The sequence below is a fragment of the Apteryx rowi genome, unplaced genomic scaffold (assembly GCF_003343035.1).
Source record: "Apteryx rowi isolate R43461 unplaced genomic scaffold, aptRow1 scaffold_34, whole genome shotgun sequence".
Taxonomy (NCBI): Eukaryota; Metazoa; Chordata; class Aves; order Apterygiformes; family Apterygidae; genus Apteryx; species Apteryx rowi.
Genome location: NW_020449863.1, coordinates 3,357,305 through 3,378,942, shown reverse-complemented (window position 1 = coordinate 3,378,942; position 21,638 = coordinate 3,357,305). Strand labels below are relative to the sequence as shown.

Below are 21,638 nucleotides of genomic sequence, written 5' to 3'. Positions count from 1 at the left end.
ATCAGTAGAAAAGTGATAGGCAAGAAGATATGTATTTATATTTTCCCAATTCTGTATATTTTAGACTTTCTTTATTCTTGTATTTCAAGAAATGTATTCAATAATTTTTCTTGAATAGTGACATCTGTTTTGACTCAGTAAAAAGTTTGATAATTTTTGATAAAGTTAGTGTTTGCTTACTGTATAAGCAATGAAAGATTTAGAAGCTTTATCTGTGTATTTCTTTAAGTGTGTTGATCATAATAGATATGGCAATATTTTTATTGTCACTTAGCAGCTTTCCTTAAGCATTACAAATGATTTGTATTTTTGGGAGATGCTTACAATTTTTATTGGGAAATGTGGTGTTGAATATTCTCCTGTAAAAACAGCATAAATTACATAAATAACAACATAAATTCTTTTAACTTCTAATAACAGCTGTTTTAGAGTCCTTCTTATTCAGTATGCCCATAACAAGATCTGAAAATTGACCACTTTGCTATGTTAGTCACACATGACTAAGCAGCATGGCGTGAATTGACTCAGAGTTAGTGAAGGGTGCTGAACATTAGGGCATGCTAAGTGTCAGGCCTAAGTCTCAAGACTTAAGTCTTAAGTCCCCACAGTGAACATTTAATATATTAGAAATTAGGACCTCTTTACTAAGCCCCTAAACCACTCTATGCATTCATAACTTCATCCACAAAGTTTAGCTGAAGGTAGTACCTGAAACTTTTTAGGCGGTTGTTCTGAATACACTTAATGAAAAGGGGATATGACATGCTGTAGTTGAGCACACGAGACCTGAACCTATGCTTCAGAGATTTTGGTTCAGTTGTCTCATCAGCAACCTTGTAAGAATATTCTTTATTTGTGATACCATGGAAAATAAGACTGTGGTAAGAGGCAGTATCTGAACTTTTGTATCAAATCATTTTCAAAGTTTTCAATTTCCGTTTCCAAAGTTTATTTCAATGTTTTCAAATTTTCATAGATCATACCTCTACTTTTTTCTTCTTCAGTGTTAATCTACACAGCAGACGTATACTGATCTGCCAGAATTAAGAGCAAATTCTACATTAAGAGAAAGTTAAGAAAATTTAAGTCTTACATAACAAAGATAAAGTTATTTAAAACGTTCAGCTATGACTGTAGTAAGATCCCTTTAGACTGATACTAACCTCATATCAAGGCCAGTTCTTAAATCAGAACCAAAAGAAGTGAATAATTGTGATTATATTTCCTTTGACACTGCAAATTCCTCTCACAAGCCAATTCTCAGATTTCACTGCATCCCTTCCAAACAAACACTGTCTAGCCCGATTGCGCAAGGATGTTTTATAAGGCTACGAAATGAAGGGTCAGTTAATTATGCCCTTCCTACAAACGATGAAGATCATGGCAATCATGCTTCATCCAAACTGATGATTCAGGGGGACAGCAGGAGGCAGCTGCTGAATTGCAAACTGAAACATGAGTCACCCTCTCTCTGACTCTTATGTGAAAAAAACAAAATAAAACAATATTGTGATCAGAAGTTACTTTCCCTGCCTCAGAGCGGAACAGAGTGGCAGATCCTCTGTTCTTGCAGAATAACTCGATAAGTTTATTACTGGTGGGAGTGGTAAATAGGGCACATGAAGAGCGATAGCATAACCACATAGCTCTGGAAATGAAAGAGTAATATTGACCAAATAATCATGTCATAGTCAGGTTTTACCTACTGAGAATAACACTGTGTGAATAAAAACTGAGCTGGGAACCTGGGATTCAGCCTCCTGCTAGCTTAATAATAACAATAATCCTAATAAGCAGTTGCTAGTAATGGGGACACAGTGACAGCGTGCATTGTTCGTAAACAACGAGCCGCCGGCCGCAGGCAGGCTGCAGCGGCCACGGGGAGCCCAGGGCTAACGGCCCCGCAGCGGCGCACCTGACAGCGCCAGCCGYGACACCGAACCCGAGGTCCGAACTGCAGCCGTGTGCAATGGATAGAGACCTGACTTGAACACTGTAAAGCTTTCTTTCTGGTTATTTATTTTGTGTCTGTCAGTAAGGCCTAGACTTTTATCTGGGACCTGGTAAGCCTGGGCCGAGTGGGAAAGCCTGAAGTTGCTCTGCACGAGGCGCCGCAGCACCATGCCGGGGTCGATCCCGGCAAGAGGGTGGGGTGGAAGGCGGCCCCTGCCGGTGCTGCCTGCACCCCTGGGCCAAGGGAGCTGCCGAAAGCCTGGCGGCCATCTCCCGAAGCCAGGGACACTGGCAGCCATCTCCCGAAGCCAGGGACACTGGCAGCCATCTCCCGAAGCCAGGGACACTGGTGGCCATCTCCTGAAGCTGGGGACGGAGGTGGCCATCTCCTGAAGCTGGGGACAGAGGCAGCCATCTCCTGAAGCCAGGGACACTGGCGGCCATCTCCTGAAGCCAGGGATGCTGGCGGCCATCTCCCGAAGCCAGGGATGGAGGCCCACATGTCTCCCCAGGATGGATGTTGCCCTTACAAACGGCGGTGGGCAGCGAGGCCTGTTGGCAGCCGGTCCTGCTCGGCTATGTGCCACGAGGTCCCATGGCACCACCACCCCTCGCGCCCTTGGTGGGGCCGTGGGGCTGCCCCACGGAGCGCCCCGACGGGGCCACAGGGCAGTGGGTGAGCTGGGGGCTGGCTTCTGGCAGGCGACAGGGAGGTCTACGCCCCAAGGAAGGCGGTGGCATGTGTTGGCCTTCATTCTCACCCATATTAAGAAGCCTTACATGCCTTTAAACAACCCCCCAAAAATTCAAAATTCACCTAGATGCTGCATCCAGTGACACTAGAGGGACCAGTAGGCCTAGCTAGGCCAAAACCCAGCCTACTAAGTGTAAATGTCCCTGGAGAAAACGAAGTCCTGGATGGTACCTGCTACTTGAATCAGGAAGACAGTTTTGGACAGGCAGCACATGTGAAGTTCAATTTTCTGGAATTGTGCCTGCTAGCAGCTAGTGAGAATTTGGCCTTCTGAATCTGTTTGCCATCTACTGAGAAGGTGATAGTATTATCACAGTTAACATTAATGCAATAATTTGAAGAAGAAAAACAAAAAAAAAGCTATATTTGTTTTATGCATTTTCTAGTACCACTGGATTACCATTTACTGCTATTGTTATTCAGAAATACAAATATATATTTAGAAATATACACACACACACACACACACATACATTTTAATTCTCTCAAAAGAAAGGTGAGCTGGATTATATCTGAGCAAGCTAGATACACAATTATTAATCTGTCTAAAAGAACTCAAGATTTTTCCCACTTTATGACATTTCTGTATACTAAAGTTTTATTCATCTGTCTCCGACAGACAAGTATTATGCATATGCATAGCCCAACACTTCTAGCCTGTTCCATATCACTATCAGATGTTTGGGATAATTTTCACTTTTGTGCCATGTCAGGTAGGGTGATGTTGGTAGAAACAGCCCTTTTGCTGCCACTGAAAACTTTTTGGATTCCAGGTATCTAAAATATGGTCGATATATGGAGGAGAACTTTAAAATAATGGAGAAAAATGGAAAATCTGTGGTAGTCTCCATTCATATTTCAACCAGCATCAGACTGGTTGAACATAATTTCAAGGTATTCAGCTTGAATAAATTTAAATTACAATGTATTCAATTAATTACAATTAATTTCAATTTAATTGGAGCATCTCTCTTATGAGGAAAGACTGAGAGAGCTGGACCTGTTCAGCCTGGAGAAGAGAAGGCTGAGAGGAGATCTTATCAACGTGTACAAGTATCTGAAGGGAGGGTGCCAAGAGGATGGGACCAGACTCTTTTCAGTGGAGCCCAGCGACAGGACGCGAGGCAATGGGCACAAACTGAAACACAGACAGTTCCATCTGAACGTGAGGAAAAACTTCTTCACTGTGAGGGTGACAGAGCACTGGAACAGGTTGCCCAGAGAGGTTGTGGAGTCTCCTTCTCTGGAGATATTGAAAACCCACCTGCACGCGATCCTGTGCAATGTGCTCTAGGTGACCCTGCTTGAGCAGGGGGTTGGACTAGATGATCTCCAGAGGTCCCTTCCAACCTCAACCATTTGGTGATTCTGTGATTCTGTGTAATTGAATTGTAATTCAAACCTAATTTGTTTTTCAGAGATAAACAAGTGAGTCCTTAGAAGGAAACATTCCTGAACAAATGTACTGCTGAAGGTCACCTCTGAGGAGATTTTTGGGAAATACATCAAAACCACCCACAGGTATAATACATGTATAAAGCCTACTAGCTCTTTACCACACGGAATCTGTGACAGCAAAGGGTGAAATGAACCATGAAAGACTGAATCCACCAATGCACACATACACACTTTTTGAATGAGGTCAACTAAAATGTGAGGAGAGTAACCCTGAGAGGTAAGTAGTGCAGTGAAGCACACAGTAAAAGTCATTTTTAGTTGTACTTCCAGTCTGCTTCTTGTTTTGAGACAACATAATTTCACTCTTATTTTTTCCACCTGCAAATTAGGTACCTGGATTAGCCTAACACTTGATATTTGCCCTGTCGTTCACACCACTTTCTGTCAATGCTGCCCACATTGCCACCTGGCACTGATGCTCCAGGCCCAGGCCTTATAATGGGCTCAGGGTGCTCTGCACTCTGCTTATGTATTACAACAATGTTCAGACAGCTATTGCCTTGGCTTTGTTTCCAGACTGTTTCAGTCGGCAAGCCTCTTTCATTTTTGTTGTCATCTCCCATTTTTTCTTCTGTCAATTGATCTGTGTTATTTCTTGAAGCTCAGTAGCTGTCCTTTATGTAAACCTATAGAAACTTTTTTGGGTGCAAGACAGCCTTGCCTCTCTACTACATAGTAGTGCTTTCTGACCCTGTGAGGTACAAATCCTCATATTTTCTTTTTGCTCCTTTGGCCTACACAGAGAAAACCTTACTGGAGAGAAATCAGGCCTCTTTCTCTCTGATGCTACATTATTCTTTGGGCTCCATTTGTCCCTTCCACTGCCTTAAGCACCTTCTTTTAATTTCTAGTCCCAGTTCTTTCCTCTTCTGTCTCCTATCTCAATTGCTTTGCTTCGGACAGTAGGCTTTTTAATTTGTGATCCCTTTGTTGTATTCACTTGAAATTTCCAGAGTTTACATGTCATATCTCTTGTCTTGGGCATACTTTTTCAGAGGCTCATATTCTTCTCACACAGTGTATTTTCTAAGAGTTCCTTAATCCAGTGATGAACATCCCAACTAACGAAGCTTCTGTTGCTTCCCTTTGAATCTGGTAAATAATCTAACAAATGTTAGGGGCCATTTCTGTGTCTCTTCCTATTCTAGGATTTCATTTCTTCCTCCTTTCCCAGCAACCAAGATTATAACTGATTTCTAGTGTAAATAAAAAATATGAGCTATTCAGGCTAAACTGATAGGTTCTGGAGGGGCCATAGTCTTACAGGCAGTGAATTTAGGAAGCAAATGTAAACTTTCTTAATGTGCTGAAACAGTACATTCCTGTGAACTGTGTTTTCAGAAACGAAAAGTGCTAATTAATCAGCTTTAAATTTAGCATAACAGCTAAAAAGTCAGCTGTGACCTTGATTTAATTTGCTGGTAAAATACTGTTAATTAAATTGTCTTAAAAAAAACAAAACAAAACCTTGTTACACCTTGCCTTGGTGAAGATTATAAATTTAATCAATTGTGAACCCCTTATTTCCATTTGTAAGCATTTACTACTGGAACTGGTCCCACTGAAGTCATTGGGAGAAAGGGGATAGCCACCTGGCCAGTGAGGTAGGAGAACTGCTACTCTCATTTTACTATAGTTCTGTCTTGCCCAGTATCCTGATCGTCTCTGTTAGGGTCACTATGAAAATAAATTGTCCTATGTCACTATGTTATTGGTAGGTTTAAATAATTCTTAGCAGATTAGTGAGACACAAGTTTTCTCTGCAGAAGTCCTGCTGATCAGACTCTGTGACATCCTGAACATCCAGCTGTTTTAATATTTTGTTTTTAATGAGCATTTCAAAGTAATGCCCTGAATAACCAGTAGAGACTTTTTTAAAAAAAGGTTGTGCTTGGTACCTCCAGTCTTCTGGAACAGTGATTGTTTTCGTGCATTCTAAAATTTTAGTTCCTTCATAACTCTTACACCTTGTGGGTCTGGTTAAGGTTGTGCTTCATATATTAGCAGTTTACAGTCTTGGATAGTTGCTCCTCTTTATCAGCCCCCCCCCCCCCAAAAAAAAAAAAAGACTAGGTTTGAGATCAGTATTTCCCTGATGTTCTGAGCAAAGAAGGCTGATGCAGGAAAATAATTTAGCCTTCCAATAAAAAAGCTTCAGCTTTTCTATTTGCTTTCTTTAGGCCTTTCTGATCTAACACAATCACTGACTGCTGTGTGAGCCTTTACTTCTGATGTTCTTACTGATCTTTTTCACTAGCTCTCAGCTTCTGATAAACCCACCAATTCATGCCCCAGCTTCCTGTTTCTGATATGCAGAACATACGTCAGAACAACTGACCTAACCAAAGATGAAAAATAGTGAGGGAAGCTATAAGGCATAAGAAAAGGACATGTACAAACACAAATTCAGCATAGGCTTTAGGATGTTAAAGTTGAGATTCTAGAGATTCAGTTGTCATTTAAATGAGTCTGAGGGTTTTTTTTTTTTTTCCTGTTGTATAAAATACTTCGGGTTGTAAAAGATTTGACGAACGCAAGGCTGTTTCTCATTAGTAGTGGTTGTCACTAAAATGAATATGTTGCTGAGTGTTCAGTTTCTGGGAAACGTGGTTGAAACATGAGCAGCTCTCTCGATGGAGAGCTCCAAGTCAGATGTTTTCAGAGGGGATGTTCCCCATTAAGTAATGACAGAGAACCATATGGAACACATTACAAATCGAAATACTGATTGATGAAGTGCCTGTGGTCAGCTTTCTACAGAAATGAGAAATTTGAATGTATTATCACATCAGCATGGAGCTGATCTCACATACAATCACATTCTATTTTCATTTCTTTCTTGCCTCACAGTCTCACATGTGCTGTTCCAGATCACACTTATAGCAAATAGAACCTCAGACTGAAGGAAATAAAGCATCAAGCTTGACCTCTGATATTTCATTGATTTAGCCCAATTCACAGAAGCTCAGTAAGTCTGAGTTTGTTCACACAGCTGGTAAGCTATAAACTTATTCTCACCTTGGCACACTTCTTTCCTCCTTCCTAAGCACTGGGAGAGGGAACTCAGAGTTTGCAAGAACTCCCTGGAGGTAGGAAGAGAAAAGTGGGGTCACCTGGTAAGGCACAGTGGTTCCCTTGCAGGTTGTAATTTGTCAAGCTAAAAGCTCCATTCAGGCTTTCTGAAAATAGGTCCTTTCCCTTTTCCACTTTGCTCATTTGCAGGTACTCGGTGAGGAAAATAAGGTGGTTCATGCTGACTGCAGGGCTGGCCAGAGATTGCTTTATTTGTTTGTATTCAAGTTACTTATTACTCTAGCTTCAAGTTCAGGTTTGTTTCAGGTACAGTGACCTCTTCTGTTTTACACACAAAGCAAACAGGGCTGGTCCTACGAAATGTGCATAGTTATACACTGCGTACACAGATTGCAAGTGAATGTATGTCTGACTCACAGCACATCTACAGAAAAATATATAATCTAATGGTAAATCTAGAAACTGAGGTCAAAGTATCTAGCTCTTGTTTTACCAAACAATTGTTAAATTGTGCTTCAGTGAAAACCTGCTTAGGAATGAACTTATACATATACTTAGCATGGTACTAACTTGAGTATTTCTGCTTCTGAGACCCCAGCATGAGATTATTATAGTTCAAAGGCACATTCAAAGGTGTGAGAGCCAAGTCTTGCTTACACCTTCGCTAATGGAAACTCACTCGAGTGAATGGACTTGCTTGGTTTACATTAGCACAGCTGAGGCCACAGCTTGGCCCAGAACCTAAAAATCTCTTATGCTGTCAATGTGAACATAAGGGGAAGTAAAATCAAATGCCTACTAACTAACACCTAGAAATGTGAACAGTGGAGCAAATATAAAACAGAAAACAAGGAGGGAGAAGTATCAGGAGTTTATGCAAAGCCTGTGAATAAATTTTAGGGTCTAATTCAGAAGTGCTAAGGATGCACAGTCCTTAGCAGAATTCACTTAAAAGTACATCTGTATGACGTACAGAGAAAATGAAAACAATCGCCTCATCTTCCTAAATATGTGAAAGTATCTTTTTTTCTTTTTTAAAGAATTAGCCATAGAAAACTGTTTTCCAGGGATCTGACTTCTTCCCTTCAGACTCCTGTAGATGTGCTTGAAAATGCAGAACAAATGTACCTTAATTATAGGTAATTTGCCAGTTTTCACTTTGTGTTTATTCATGGCAGAATTCTGTATTGATAAATATTCAATCAATAGTGTTCAAGTCCTTCTTTTAAATTAAAGGATAAATAAATGTAGAACAAAATAAAGGAATGCATACAAACAGCTGTTCAAGGCTACAAAATTTGAAGCTATCTGTAAGCTTCATAATTATTTAATTGTTCTTCCTAAATTATTAAAAAAAATTAACCATAGTGCAGACTTTAAAATTACAGTAAAGATCAGTAATTATCTGATATTCTCCTACCTTTCAGATATTTAAATCAGGAAATAACAGAAGTCTCTTTGACAGTGATGATTAGTCACTATCAATAGATACAGACTTTTAATGGGGCTGAAGGATTTTATGGCAGGAAGAATACTGAGGGAGATGCAACAATCATTCAGATAACTTTCTTTATGTACAATCTTCTTACCAAACAAAGGTCATGAGCTCTGCTCTCAGAAAGACTATTGCAGTTGTAGTTTTGGTACAGTCCAGAAATGCAAGTTTGGGCATAAATGGGGCATACGTCAGAAAAAGCCTTTGCTCAGTGAGACAATATCTGAAATGAGCTTCAGGTCTCATGTTTTTCTCTGCTAGTCTTAAAGGATCAAATATTCTCTGATGGCACAGCAAAACACATGTTATAAAGTGTGCTAGCCTTTGTTGTATTGCTGAGAACCTGGCCCATTCAGTGCAAGCTTTCTCTCAAGTGGTAAGGTGGGGCATGAGAGCCAGGATGTGATAGACTTCGCCTCAGAGTCACTGAAACTGCTTCCCCAGTCTAAGATGAGCAAGAGGAGCGATTGTTATCTGGATGAGAGAGCAGCTCAGACAAGGAGAGGAAAATGCTGACGGCTATGTGTTTTCTCAAATCTTCTGTGAATCTCCAAGAGAAATGTCAGTGTGGGACATTCCCACAGTACAGTGTCAGGCCTGGGATAGGGCCATGAGGCTTCACTTCCATAAAGATTAATGCTAGACGGAGTGTCCCCCAGAATGGGCACACAACTGCATTTCTGACAGAAGATAGGGTAGAGAGTTTATCAGACTTTTAGACTTGTTCTGCTGCAGCATAAAGTGAGGGTGTGGTATCCTGGCTCCTAAAGCTGCTCTAAGCCAGGGCTGAGCGGGCCAGCTGTCCTGCAAACCCATGCCCATGTGCTCCTGTTGCTGTCCTAAGCTGGAGCTAGTGCTGGTGTGAATGTGTGGTGAGCAAATTTAGAGCTGCAGAGAGCAGTCAGTCAAATTATTGCTTTGCAGGCTGAGGCTTTCTCTTTTTCTGTCCAGGACTACCCCAAAACTGATTGACTGTATCAATGAACCTAAGGTTTTCCCATGAATCAGATAAAATAAGGAAATGCCTCTTCTTCCCTTCACTGACAGATTCCAAGCTTCTAGTGGGGACCTAAGTCAGGAAATCCAGAATCTTGAAATTGTTGACCTTAGATCCTCACTTTGTTCTTGTATACATGAAGATAATAGCATAGCTCTTGTCTCAGATAAAATGCTCAGATAGCATTATATGTATTGCTAATAGCTGTCATTGTCATTTTTGAAAAATATGTGTTATGGAGAAAGAAGACTTGCCAGTATAATCAGCCTTATTACAGATTTCTATTTACTTTCGTTATTGTATCATCAGAATGGCTTCATTTGATTCTGTTCTTTTGCCTTATTTTTTTACTTGCCAATTCTTATGTACTTCATCAGCTTTACAGTAATATTTTCAAAACGCTCAAGTAACTTAAGACCCTCTCTCTCATTCTCAAATGTGATCTGGTGGTTATATGTGGGCCTAGAAATGCTATTACCTGCCAAAATTCTAGTGAAACTGGTGTGATATAGACATCTAAAATTTCTGTGACTTTCAGTCTCCCATAGAAGAGCTGGCACTAGTATAACCATTTAGGTTAATGATATGTGTTTTTTATTGAAAGACATCCCAGAAGAAGCATATATATGTATATACAGATATAAAGACATCCTATGATGTTGCTTCCCTATGCTGCTACTTCCCTTTCTAGATTGAAGTAAGCCATACTGCTATGAGTATTAATATAACTGCTTCAGTACTGAATATCATGTTAACAGTACCTAGCATCTTGCTGAGAGCTGTCACATAGGCTCCTAGGTGCTTGTCTCCTCTGAAAACAAGATTTAAGGTCTAATTCCACAAAACTTATACACTCTCTTTTTAGATTTGAGCTTTTAGTCTGTTTGGCTCTTTTGAAAGTTTTTACAGTTAGTTTTACACTGCCAAATCAGATCAGTATCTAGACTTTGGGCAGGAGTTATTATTATTGTGTCTGTCTCATAATAATGATATGACAAGGATTAGGAACAGTGTGGATGAAGAGTAAAGTTCAAAGCTTTTGGAGTAGAACTAGCTCTCATGAGAGACTAGTGCATACTAATGTTGCACTTATTTCATGGGACTTATTTGAATTTCTTTAGAATTTTTGAGGCAGTCATCTGAGGACTAAACAGCACAGTTGCATAAAAAGTAAACAAATGCTTTTAGATGTGGTGGGCAGATCAGATTGGATATGAGTTCTAAGAATGTACAAAATTAAGCTTTATTTAGCAACAGAACGGTTACTGCACAGTGGTAGCACTACACGACTCATCCCGAATGTTGCAACACCATTTGCCAATGAGAGACTCAACAGAAAGAGATGACTGTTCTTGGCCTTGCTGAGAATATCAGTAAGATGTCAAGCTACTGCCAGTTGTGATGCTTCTCAGCTCACGTGCTTGTCATATAGCAAAATAAATAAATAAATAAATAAATAAATAAAATAAAGTAAAAAAATCAAAATTTAGTTGTTCCCTACTAAGTCAGACTGAGTAGTACCTAATTAAGCATTCCAGTGCCTGGATTTTAGTAGCCCACTCCAAGGTTCCTCCTTGGAGCTGGTCATCTGGGAGACACCTGGGCCTACTTGTTCAACTGGAAGACTGGTCTGGACTTGAGCTTCCCTAAGATTGTCGCAGTCACGGTGTCATCCAATCTATATCGTATTAAGATACTGATTTTGTAACATTAATCTTTACTTTTTTCTAATGCCATAAAATTTCTGCCACCTTTTGCTTTTCTAGTACTATCTGGGACCTCCTCCCCCTACACTCCCCCAAAAAAACCTTCTTGTTGTGCCTGTCTCATCCGTACAGTGGAAAAATATCTTTGCTAAAGAGGCCAGCAATTGTTGCAATGCCCCTCGTTCACTGTACATTTTTTGCTTCTTTTTTTCCCTCTGATTTTATGCTGAATTGTCTGCTTATTGGAAAGTGTCAACGATAAAAGAAGGACAACATAAAGCAAAGGTAGAACTTTTGTTGTTGTTGTTGTTGTTGTTTTTGTTTTAGGGCCACTCAATTTCCAGAGCATTGAAACAAGAGGGCCCTTCTAAGTCCCACAGCAGGAGTATGTTTTTCTGTAAATGCACTCTCATTCTCTCTTGCTCTCACTTGCTTTAAAGCACACATCTGACACAAATTAATCTGGAGGGTTTTTTAGTCATTTCCCATCCACTGCGGGGGCAAATTAGACTTGCTGATGTTGTTTTGGCCTCACCCTGAAGCAGCATGAAAGGAACGGCCCAGAGAGAGAGCATGTTCTGCTTGGCTCTTCTTCCATGCACTCTCTGGCCCAGTCAACAACAAAAAAAAAGAGTTCAATTGGCCTGAAAGGCACTGGGAGATTGAAAACCCCTCTGTAGTACCTTAAAGAACCAAAATTACTTAATTAATGTGGAGGCCATTATGTGTGGTTACCATATGAATGAGTAAGTGGACTGCCTGAGCTACAGAGCAGGAAAGAGGAGAGGATATCTGAGGTCAGCCTTGTCAGGGTAAAGGAATCCTAAACAATGAGGGCATTGCTTTAAGATTTGAGGAAGAATTTGAAAAAGAGCCCTGAGAGTGAAATTAAATGAAGCATGGGAGAGTATTAGTGAAGATTAACAGTGCTGTGAAGGAACCCAGAAGAGACTGCCAATCGCCCCTAAGCACATGCAGCTTTAACTTTGTTGCTGCAGACAGGAATTAGGCAGTACGCTGCTGGAGTTTGACTGAAAAGTATTTTCTTCAGCAACATTAAAGAGTTTCTCTTCCACACCCCCTCTCTTTCATTGACTTCTGAAAGTGAACATGCCCCTTTCAGCTGCATTTTTTTGCCAGCCAGACTTATCACAGAGGTAGAAAAAAAAGAGTCAAGTCTTTAAAAGAAATCTGGCACTCCCAGTGTAAATGTGAGATTCGCTTAGAAGCACTGGGATGTCATCACTAACATACTGCTTCAGAAGAGGGGACAAAACCTAGTGAAATTCATGGCTGTATTAGTTTATAGTTAAATTCAGTGAAGAGACTGATGAGATGCATGTACATATATAAAAATTAAAGGAAAAGATATTGGTTCAGTAAAAACTATATCTTATTTTTCCAAAATCTGAAGGCTTGCAGTGATCTAAATTTTTTTGGAGCAGTCTCTGAAGCTATTTCAAGATTTTTTTCGTAGTGTTTATCTCATCAGCAATGATGGTGGGCATTTCCTGCAATACCTCATTTTTTCCATATGCATAGAACAAGAATCAGCTCAAGGTGGTATATTTTGGAAAATGTTGGCTTTTTTTTTTTTTTTTTTTTTTTTTGGTCTTATGTGCTGTCTCTATGCAACAGTATTTACTTATGTGTTCTGAGATAAAAATCTTGACTACTGGAAACAAGTTCTTAGCACTTACCTTCCCTACCAGCTATAAACAGAATTGTTCCTAAAAGCAAGGAGAGAGAAAGTGAATAATCTCTCTGAAAGCACTTTGTTGTGTGTATGTTTTGCAGAAGACAATGGGCCAGATCTTGGATAACATTTGCAAAACTATCCAAATGGTTCAGAATCCCTGGGTAAGACCTGCCAGGGTGTGTAGGAAGTTAGGGATTATATTTAGACTGTGTACTTCAGTTTTAACTAGTGATCTTGACTGACTGTATATGTCAGTAGGGCCTAACAGCCTTGGAATATAATCATTCATTACTCAGTGTTAAATGCTATTGTATCTTGATATCCAAGTTAGACACTGTACAGCTGGTTGTATGAATGCAATCTTAGGTATCTAAATTGCTTAATTTTTTGGAAAGCTGCATTGTGTCCTTCTCTACATCTTTATTCCTAAAGACTGTAGGTAATCTTGCATTTTACAATCATAAATCTCAGTCATTGGGCTTAGGCTTCCCAGGCAGCTTATCATGCTAGCTAGCCCTCCCTTTGGAAGCTACATGCCCAAGCTGCCTCTGAGGCATGGGCCTAAATGCTTAAGTTGCCTAGTGAATAGGTGCACTTAAAACTGAAATGTTTTTAGTCCCTAAAACGTCTAGGTGCTTCTAAAAAAATTTAGCCATGACTGTTAATAATCCTAATAAAGTTTTTAAGTGGCACCGAAAGTGGACTCTGGCTGGTGTTTTAATTTGGAGTAAATTAGTGGAATCCACAAAAATGATGCTTCATTGCATAAATTGCATTTCAGAAGTAGACTGGATGACATTTTCAGATGTTCCCTCTGCTGCAATTGTTTCATTCTTCTGTGAAAGAACAATTTAAATAATTAAATTTTCCCTCAGGATAGGAAAAAACTAGCCCCCTCCCAGCCCTTTCTTTTCATTTTCCCTTCTATTAATTTAATTGAAATCAAAATTGTTTAAAATATTAAATAGCATTGGAGATCTCCCATCACTAAGGCTAGAACTGTGTGGGAAATGCTTTTCTAACCTACAAAACTTCTGTGTTTTTCTAAACATTCCTGTTTTGCTCTGAGATAAAACCAAACCCCTTTAAAGGTAGCAGTATGTGCCCTCGTGTTGTATGGATGTTAGTATTATGAGACTAGTATGCAACCACCAGAAGTTTCAACTTCAAAATACCTCTTTTTTTCTGACCAGGAAAAGAAAAAGTTGCCAAAAAAGAAAAGTGAATGGTTCCACAATTTCATTCTCTATCCTGAGCTTGAGCAAAGTTGTGATGGGGCACTGCTTTTCAGCTGAGTCCTCTGCAGGTTAATATGCAGGCCACCAGAAGCCTGAAAGTAGTAGGAGCCAACTTAGAGCATAGCCCCACAAGTACACAGCCAGACTGCATTAGATACGTACTTAGCAGCCTGGCTGGGCAAGAATTACATTCCCTTCAGAAAGCAATGTTGCTTTAGGAGACTTGTGACTCGCCAGGGTTTATTTCTATACTTGTCATGAAGGGCTTCACAGGTAGTTTTTCAAGCTAGGACTGACTGACATATTCCACCTGGTCTAATGGAGTGTATATAAGTGGCTGAAGTTTGACTTTACAGTGAGGCAGAGGAGACAGTCAGCCACAGGCTCAGCTGGGAGGCAGTTACCTGTTGTGCCATAAGTGAGGCCAGACTCTGATGGCATATTAATTTGGACACAGCAGAAACAGGCCAGGAAACCCTCCAGACAACCCCTCCCAACTTAATCTCTTGTATAAGCATGTCTCTGCCTTTTTTTCCTTTTTTTTTTAACATTAAAAAAAGAAATCACACCATATAAAAGAGAAACAAGGCTGAAACCAGAGCTAGGTTATTTTGCTTGACTCCAGAGCTAAAACAGTGTACAGAGGAATCACACACACTCTAAACAGTCTGCACTACTTCTGGTAGCAATAACATATGTGATGCTCCTTTTAATTCTGAACTGACCATGGTGAAGTTACTGAACATCTCCTCCTGTACTGCAGCACTGATTGCTCAACATGTGGCAGAAATAGAGTTCATAGCTGAGTGTGACTTTCTGGTAGCATAATGTATAATGACTGAAATTTGCCAAGAATTAATCTAATCAGCACTGGAGGACACATTCAGTTAAGAATGCTTTTTCTACTAAACATGTTGCAGACAATACTCCTGAAGCATAAACTATCCGCTTTCCTCCACTCCCTTCCCATCTGAATACAACACAGTAACTCTTTACTCAAAGATTTTTGTGTTGCTTCAAACAGACTGTAACCCTGACACTGCTTCTTAATGAAATCTAATTACAGAAACGTGATTTCATTTTAAGATATTTTCTCTGTCCCTGCCAGTTCATGGCAATTAGAGATCCTTTGCCTTAGAGCTCATGTAGAAAAAAAAGACTCATATTACTTAAACTTTCAAGTCTTCTTTTTCATGTGTGAACCACAAATAGATTAATTTTCAATGATCTGCAAATTAAGCTAATCAAAATAAAGGCAGGGAGGCTGGTACCTGCATACTTTCTAAGTGTTTGCATAGGGTTTTTTATTTAAAAAAAAGAGAAAAACAGCTGAAGACATAAAAAAAAAAAAAGTGATACATGAGATCCAAAACTAAGTAGTTTTTTTTAAAGGATTCTGAATAACTAATCCACTATTAAGATTCCCTTTAATGCCTCCTGCCCCTTCTAATTGGTTAAACTACTTAAGGAAGTATTTCAGTGCAATCATTAGCATAGAAGGCCTGATTGTTTATGCCTTTTGATCATTGATGCTATCTGGGAAAAAGTTGGATTTTAATATTCTTGAGAAGGAAGAGTAGAGTTCTGACTGCCATCCAGGCTTCTTGGTTGTAACAGTATATGTCTAAGATCCTTAAGATGCCTATAGATATCATCCTATTTCCTCTCATCAAATGTTTTCATAATAAATGCCCTTTTTGTACTATTTGTCATAAGCTATCCAGTGAGCTCCTTGGGAATCAAATAACTTGGAAGCAAAAGGAGAGAACACATTCTCCTTTTTGTGGGCTGTACGGACTACATTTTGCCCTGGAGATAGATACTAGCTTTGGAGATTTTTAATGAAGTATCTGACATCCTGTGATTCAATGTGAATAGCTGTAGAGGCTAAATCATTTACCATCTGCATTTCTCTTGTTCATATTTGACCTAGGTCAACAGGGTCTATCTCTCAGAGTAGGGGTAAAGAGGTATTTATGTAAGGAAATGTATCAGCTATTTTGGTTTGGCAAATTTACCAACATGTTCTTTCGCTCTGAAAATTGAGACGGAATCCTCTCAGGTGAACCTTTCTTATGACATTTCTAGTGCTTCCAGCCCTGAGATGCTGTTGCCTTACTGGGAGATTTTTCTGGTTTTGCTTTTGATTCTTTCAAATAACTGATCAGCCCAAAAGCTGGATGCACACCATGAAGAATGTCCAAATAAAAGCTGGTTGGTCTGAGGGCATGTTGAAAGTGCCTGAAGTAGTCATGTCGTGTCATGGGCTCAATTCATTCATAACATCACCAGGTGCTCTAACAGTATTTAGTCCTTAGTAGTGACACTTGGGAATAGAAGTCAAAGGTTTAGCATCTTTACTCTTAGAAGCTGCTAAGAAACTGTAATTATGCAGTAGAGGATATGTAGTTGCACCTTTTTTGTATTGAAACCAGTGAGAACTTTGTATTAAAGAAATTCCTTATTGGTGCACAGGTGGAGCTGAAATTTTGATAGATGTACAGAGAACTTGTACCAGTTGTATAGTCCCAGCACCTTGGATAGTGGCCAACTGTAAAGTTGATTTTAAAAAGTCTGTCAAAGCTGGTGTCAAAACATTCTTTGTTAGGTAGATAAGGACATTTTATGTTAATCTGTTTCAGAGCAGAACTAGAAGGCAGTTGATAAAAACACTTGTTACTGAATTCAAAACTGTGTTTTGTGAATCACTACCTCATATTGTACTCATAGGTAGGCTCCATTATTTGGGTTGACTTTCAAAATGCTGATGGGAGCACACCCACATAAGCAGAGATGAGTGAATAATGAAACAATGAATAATTTATCTGATACATTTTGGTTAGGTTCAGGGTGTTTGCAAGAAAATTGATTTTTTGGGGCAATATTTTACTCTGAAGAGCAATTACAAGTACTGGAAATGTAAGCTGTGTTGCTTAGCTGTATTCTGTCTACATGTGTGCACATGCAGCTCTGGCATGCAGGCTTGGGTATGCAAATGAAACCCTCAGTTCTGGAAAGCCACGTGTGACACTCTCTCCCTCCCCCAGACTTTGCTTTCTGCTGATATATTTGCCAGTAAAACCCAACCCTGTGACCACTTGTGGATACCAGTCATAAAAACCAGGCAGGCACAGCAGCAGTTAAAGATTAATAGAAAAAATATTAAGAGTCACAGAAAATTGTTCCCTTTTTTTCTTTGCCCTCTCCCAGCTCTGTCCTTAGAAGCATTTCACTGGAATGGAAAATAATTTAGTGCTCACCTGATTGCTGTTATAGGTTGCTGAACATTTGATTTAGAAAAGTTACAAATTAGATTCCTTATTTCTGCTTACCCAGAGACTTAGTATTGTCTTTCAAAGAATCCTTTTTAAAAGCTCTTTGAACTGTTGTAACTTAATTGTATTGAAAAGTTCATAAACAGTCATTCAAAGTTCCCAGTTATAGCCACTGCAATTTAGGCTATAAAGGAAAAGAAACGCGAGCAGGGTGGCTGTTTCAGAATAAAGTGCCTAACGGTTGCCTGCTGTTAGTTGTTTAGTCAGAATTCTTGTTTAATGTTGCACTGTGTTACAGGAATTCTGCATTTAGTAATCTATTGTCCCCCTGACGTACAAAGAAAGCTTCCATCACAATCAGGGGGAGGACAGACAGTTTCATGAAGCAAGTGGGTCGTTATCCTTAATTATAAATGTATTATACTGACATTTTATTTCAAAACCTTCTGTTCACATGTGTGAATCATTCAGTATGCTACATCGCTCTTTATCTAACTTGTGAACTTATGTAGCCAGGAGGAATTTCCTACCTCGGATAAGTGTCTGGCTCCCAGTATCAACTGGTATAAAGTTCATATGTTCATCAGACTGAAAGATGGCTTTTAACTTACTGCTTAGGCCCTACGGAAACATAGATACACACTGCACACTTATCAGAGAGGGATTAAAGTAGAATAGCTAGAACATTTAGGCAACTCTTTCTGGACTCACATCCATCAATTACATTTAGAATTAACGTAGGAATAAATAAGCTTTTTTTATATAGATGAGAAAATGCTAGAAATCTCATACCACACCTTGAAGAAAGACTGGTGGGCCTGAAAGTTTTTTCTGGCTATATCAGCTGRCCCAAAAAGCTAATATCTTACCTTGCAAACCCTGCCACAGAAATAGATTATCACAGATTTTCAATATCTCTTTTCAGAGCAGCACATGTGTTTCCATGTTATTTAGCCCTGGAAAGCCTCAATTTTGAGTGGGATCCACAATCAACACTACTACTACCAAATCTCAGCAGCTTTCTGCACCAGGGAATCCAAACATTGTCTTTAGTTCATTTGTGATCCCCTGCCTAAATCATGGGCTAACATTAATTTAGATCCAGACTGGACACTGTTATGTTACCCTGATCAATAAATTCCAAACAATAACAGTTTTGCTTTACTTTCCTGGGTAACCTTACGTACAGCCGTCATATTAATTTATCATTTGTCTCAGAAGCATAAGAGGAAGAAGTTAAACAGGGTCCATGAGAATAAACTCTGGAATTCCACACAGTCTGAAGCATTGCACTTCAAGTGATAAAACGGGTTGCCTTTTTGTGGTGTGAGCTTAAAGAGTGGCATCTGTATGTTTTATTTATAAAAAGCAGGCCAGACTACCTATGCGTTACCTGGAAGACACATAAGTTCTGAAAAGGTGCAAAGGCTGTCCTGCCCATAAAGTGCTTGTTCTAGAGTAACAGATCTGGGATCTTAAGAGGCAGTATGTTCTCACATTTTTGTGAATTTTATAGATTTCTTTGTTTAATTACAGGAAATTATTTAGCTAATTGCAGTTTTTCTGGCTGTTAGAGCTGCAGCTATCACACAAGAATTGTTATGTAATGGTTATTTTAAGTAGGTGTTGAATTATATTGTGTTCTTAATCTTATTTCAGGATAGGAGGATTTTTTTTTTGATTTTTTTTTTAGGAATAATTAGACCAGTGGTACCATTATATTTACCACCACTTTAAAATTTTGTGAATACTGAACTGAATAACCTGAATTACCTGAATGGTAACTGAATTACCATAATCTCATAGGAATTATCATGGTAATTTACACTGCTTTATATCCTGTAACTAGTAACAAACTCTGGCATCCATCTCCCTTTCGCGCTCTGACCATTTGATATGTGATGCTCTTTTAGCTGGCTTGGTTTTGTAATGTCCTGAACAGATAGTTCCACAACATTATTTATCACTGGAATTAATACCAGCAGTGTAGAACCTGGCGTCCTGATTTACAAGGATCACTTTCAAGGCTTAGAGTCCCTGAATGTTGTGCTCTTGTTGCCGGCTGATTTTGGTGATATGGGCCCTGGAAACTAGTCTGGAACCATCAAGTTCTTTTCAAACACTTTTGTGTGGTCACAGCAATGAGACAGTATGAGCAACCACACTGTGCAATAGAAAATCAGTCCAGAAGGTCTATCTGAAAAAATGGGTATTTTAAAGAATTCTTTTTCCTCCGCCCTGGTCACATCCATTTGGCTACACCACTGTAATCTAATGAAACTGATAGATTGAATGTTTGCAATGAATAATTCATACCTCTCTGAATTCCCCAGCTCTTCCCCACAAATTTCCAAGTGATTTAAAGAAATATATTTACCCCATAGTAGTGCTTAACAATCCAGATCCAGCAATTTAGAGTTGAAATGATCATGTTTTAGGAGGACTGTAACTGTTGAAAGTATACGATTAATCTTTTAAGTAAGCATCCTTATTTCATTCAGGATGAAGAGATTAAATTTAGGCCTATATTTTGAGTTGGAAGCCTTAGAAGTTAACAGGGAAGGCTGAGAGTCTGGTTAGCATCACAGTTTCTAAAGTCTATCAGGATTTTTTCAAGCTAGTCACTGCTAATATTACTATGATGTTCATTGCCCTTCTCTTCTAGCTTTGCCATGTCTTTGAGAATAATAATAGGTTGACAGCTGCATTCCATTTTGCGTTGCATTTCCACATCACCTAATGTCTGCCATTTTCTATTTACCCTAAAAGATAAATGAAAGAATCTCATGTCTCCTTTTTGGTCTGTTTATATACTTAATAAACATGTTTCATCACCAAAAACTCTTTTCTGTTTACAAATTTAAGGCATACAACATGATGCACAAATTGCTACCCATAGAATAAATTTAGGCATGTATGATGTATAATTAACTCTGAGAGTTCCAAATTATTTATTATACTAATTACTTATAAAGAAACTAATTACATGGTAGACCTGCTCATTGCCACTTGTGCAAGTTCTCAAAGCACAGAACCTCCTTTATCTGTAATTTGGTTCTACAGCTATCAAGCCACTGAGGTTTTATGATTCAGAAGTGACTTTTCCTCAGATCAAAACAGGTCATTGGAGTATCCTCTGAGATTTAAGTTGTGGCTTCTTATATCCTGACTCAGCTAGCTTTCTGATGAAAGTTCAGACTCACGACCTCCCTTTGTTTTCCTGATTAGACCACGGAAGTTGCAAAATGCTAATGCAGAGTATACATGGGAAAACCACATTTTCCATATAATTTTACTGCAGTTGCTGAGATTGTCTTAGCACTTGTTCATCTCATTAGGAGAAGTGTATATATTTTCTGATAGTAAAATAATGGAGTGATATGAGGGCAATGAAGGAGAAAGTCAGTATTTTCAACAGGAAATCTTGATGAAGCTGAAAAAAAAATTTGCACAACATTTCAGGTGGTAACTTGTCCCATTTGTTTTCTAACCAACGCTTAGCCAGGTTGCAGTCTGGAATCTGGGTATTGCAACACTTGAAGTGAGACAACAAGCAGCTCTACAGGAATGTCCAGACTGAAGAGCAAAAGCAAATATATACCTTTGTACATATCTTCTTGATATTATTGATTGATATCTAAATATCTTCATATAATCTAAAGCACAGTGCCTTTCCAAAATTTGCCCCAAAGTTGGAGATACTACAAAAGAATGATCTACAGAAGATTCTTTCCTTGTGCCATCATTGCAATCCTGTACATTGCAAACTTTGGGCATTTGCCTCATGGGGAAAGATACTTTGATATAATATACCTGTATACAATAGAGGGCAGATCTGGAAGGAATTTCCTTTCTGGCAAGGAAAATTGCAGTGAGCTGAACATCAGTCTTCATATATTTCCTTCAACAGAATAGTAGCACTTTTGGTGGAAAATGAGCAGTATGTAAAGAAGTAATGGGTTGGATAGATGCACGTAAAAGAGGAAATCTTCCATATTTGTTCAGCCTGCATTCAAGTCAATCTTCCTAA

The 21,638-nt window shown here is 39.1% G+C and overlaps 1 long non-coding RNA gene across 1 annotated transcript in view; it reads left to right on the top strand.

The window, feature by feature from the left end:
- LOC112969217 overlaps nucleotides 1–21,638 on the top strand; it is a 225,584-nt gene that overhangs the window by 121,539 nt on the left and 82,407 nt on the right. Inside the window, exon 3 of the long non-coding RNA XR_003254644.1 lies at nucleotides 4,126–4,228. This is a non-coding gene — a long non-coding RNA (uncharacterized LOC112969217). The remainder of the gene's footprint in view (nucleotides 1–4,125; nucleotides 4,229–21,638) is intronic.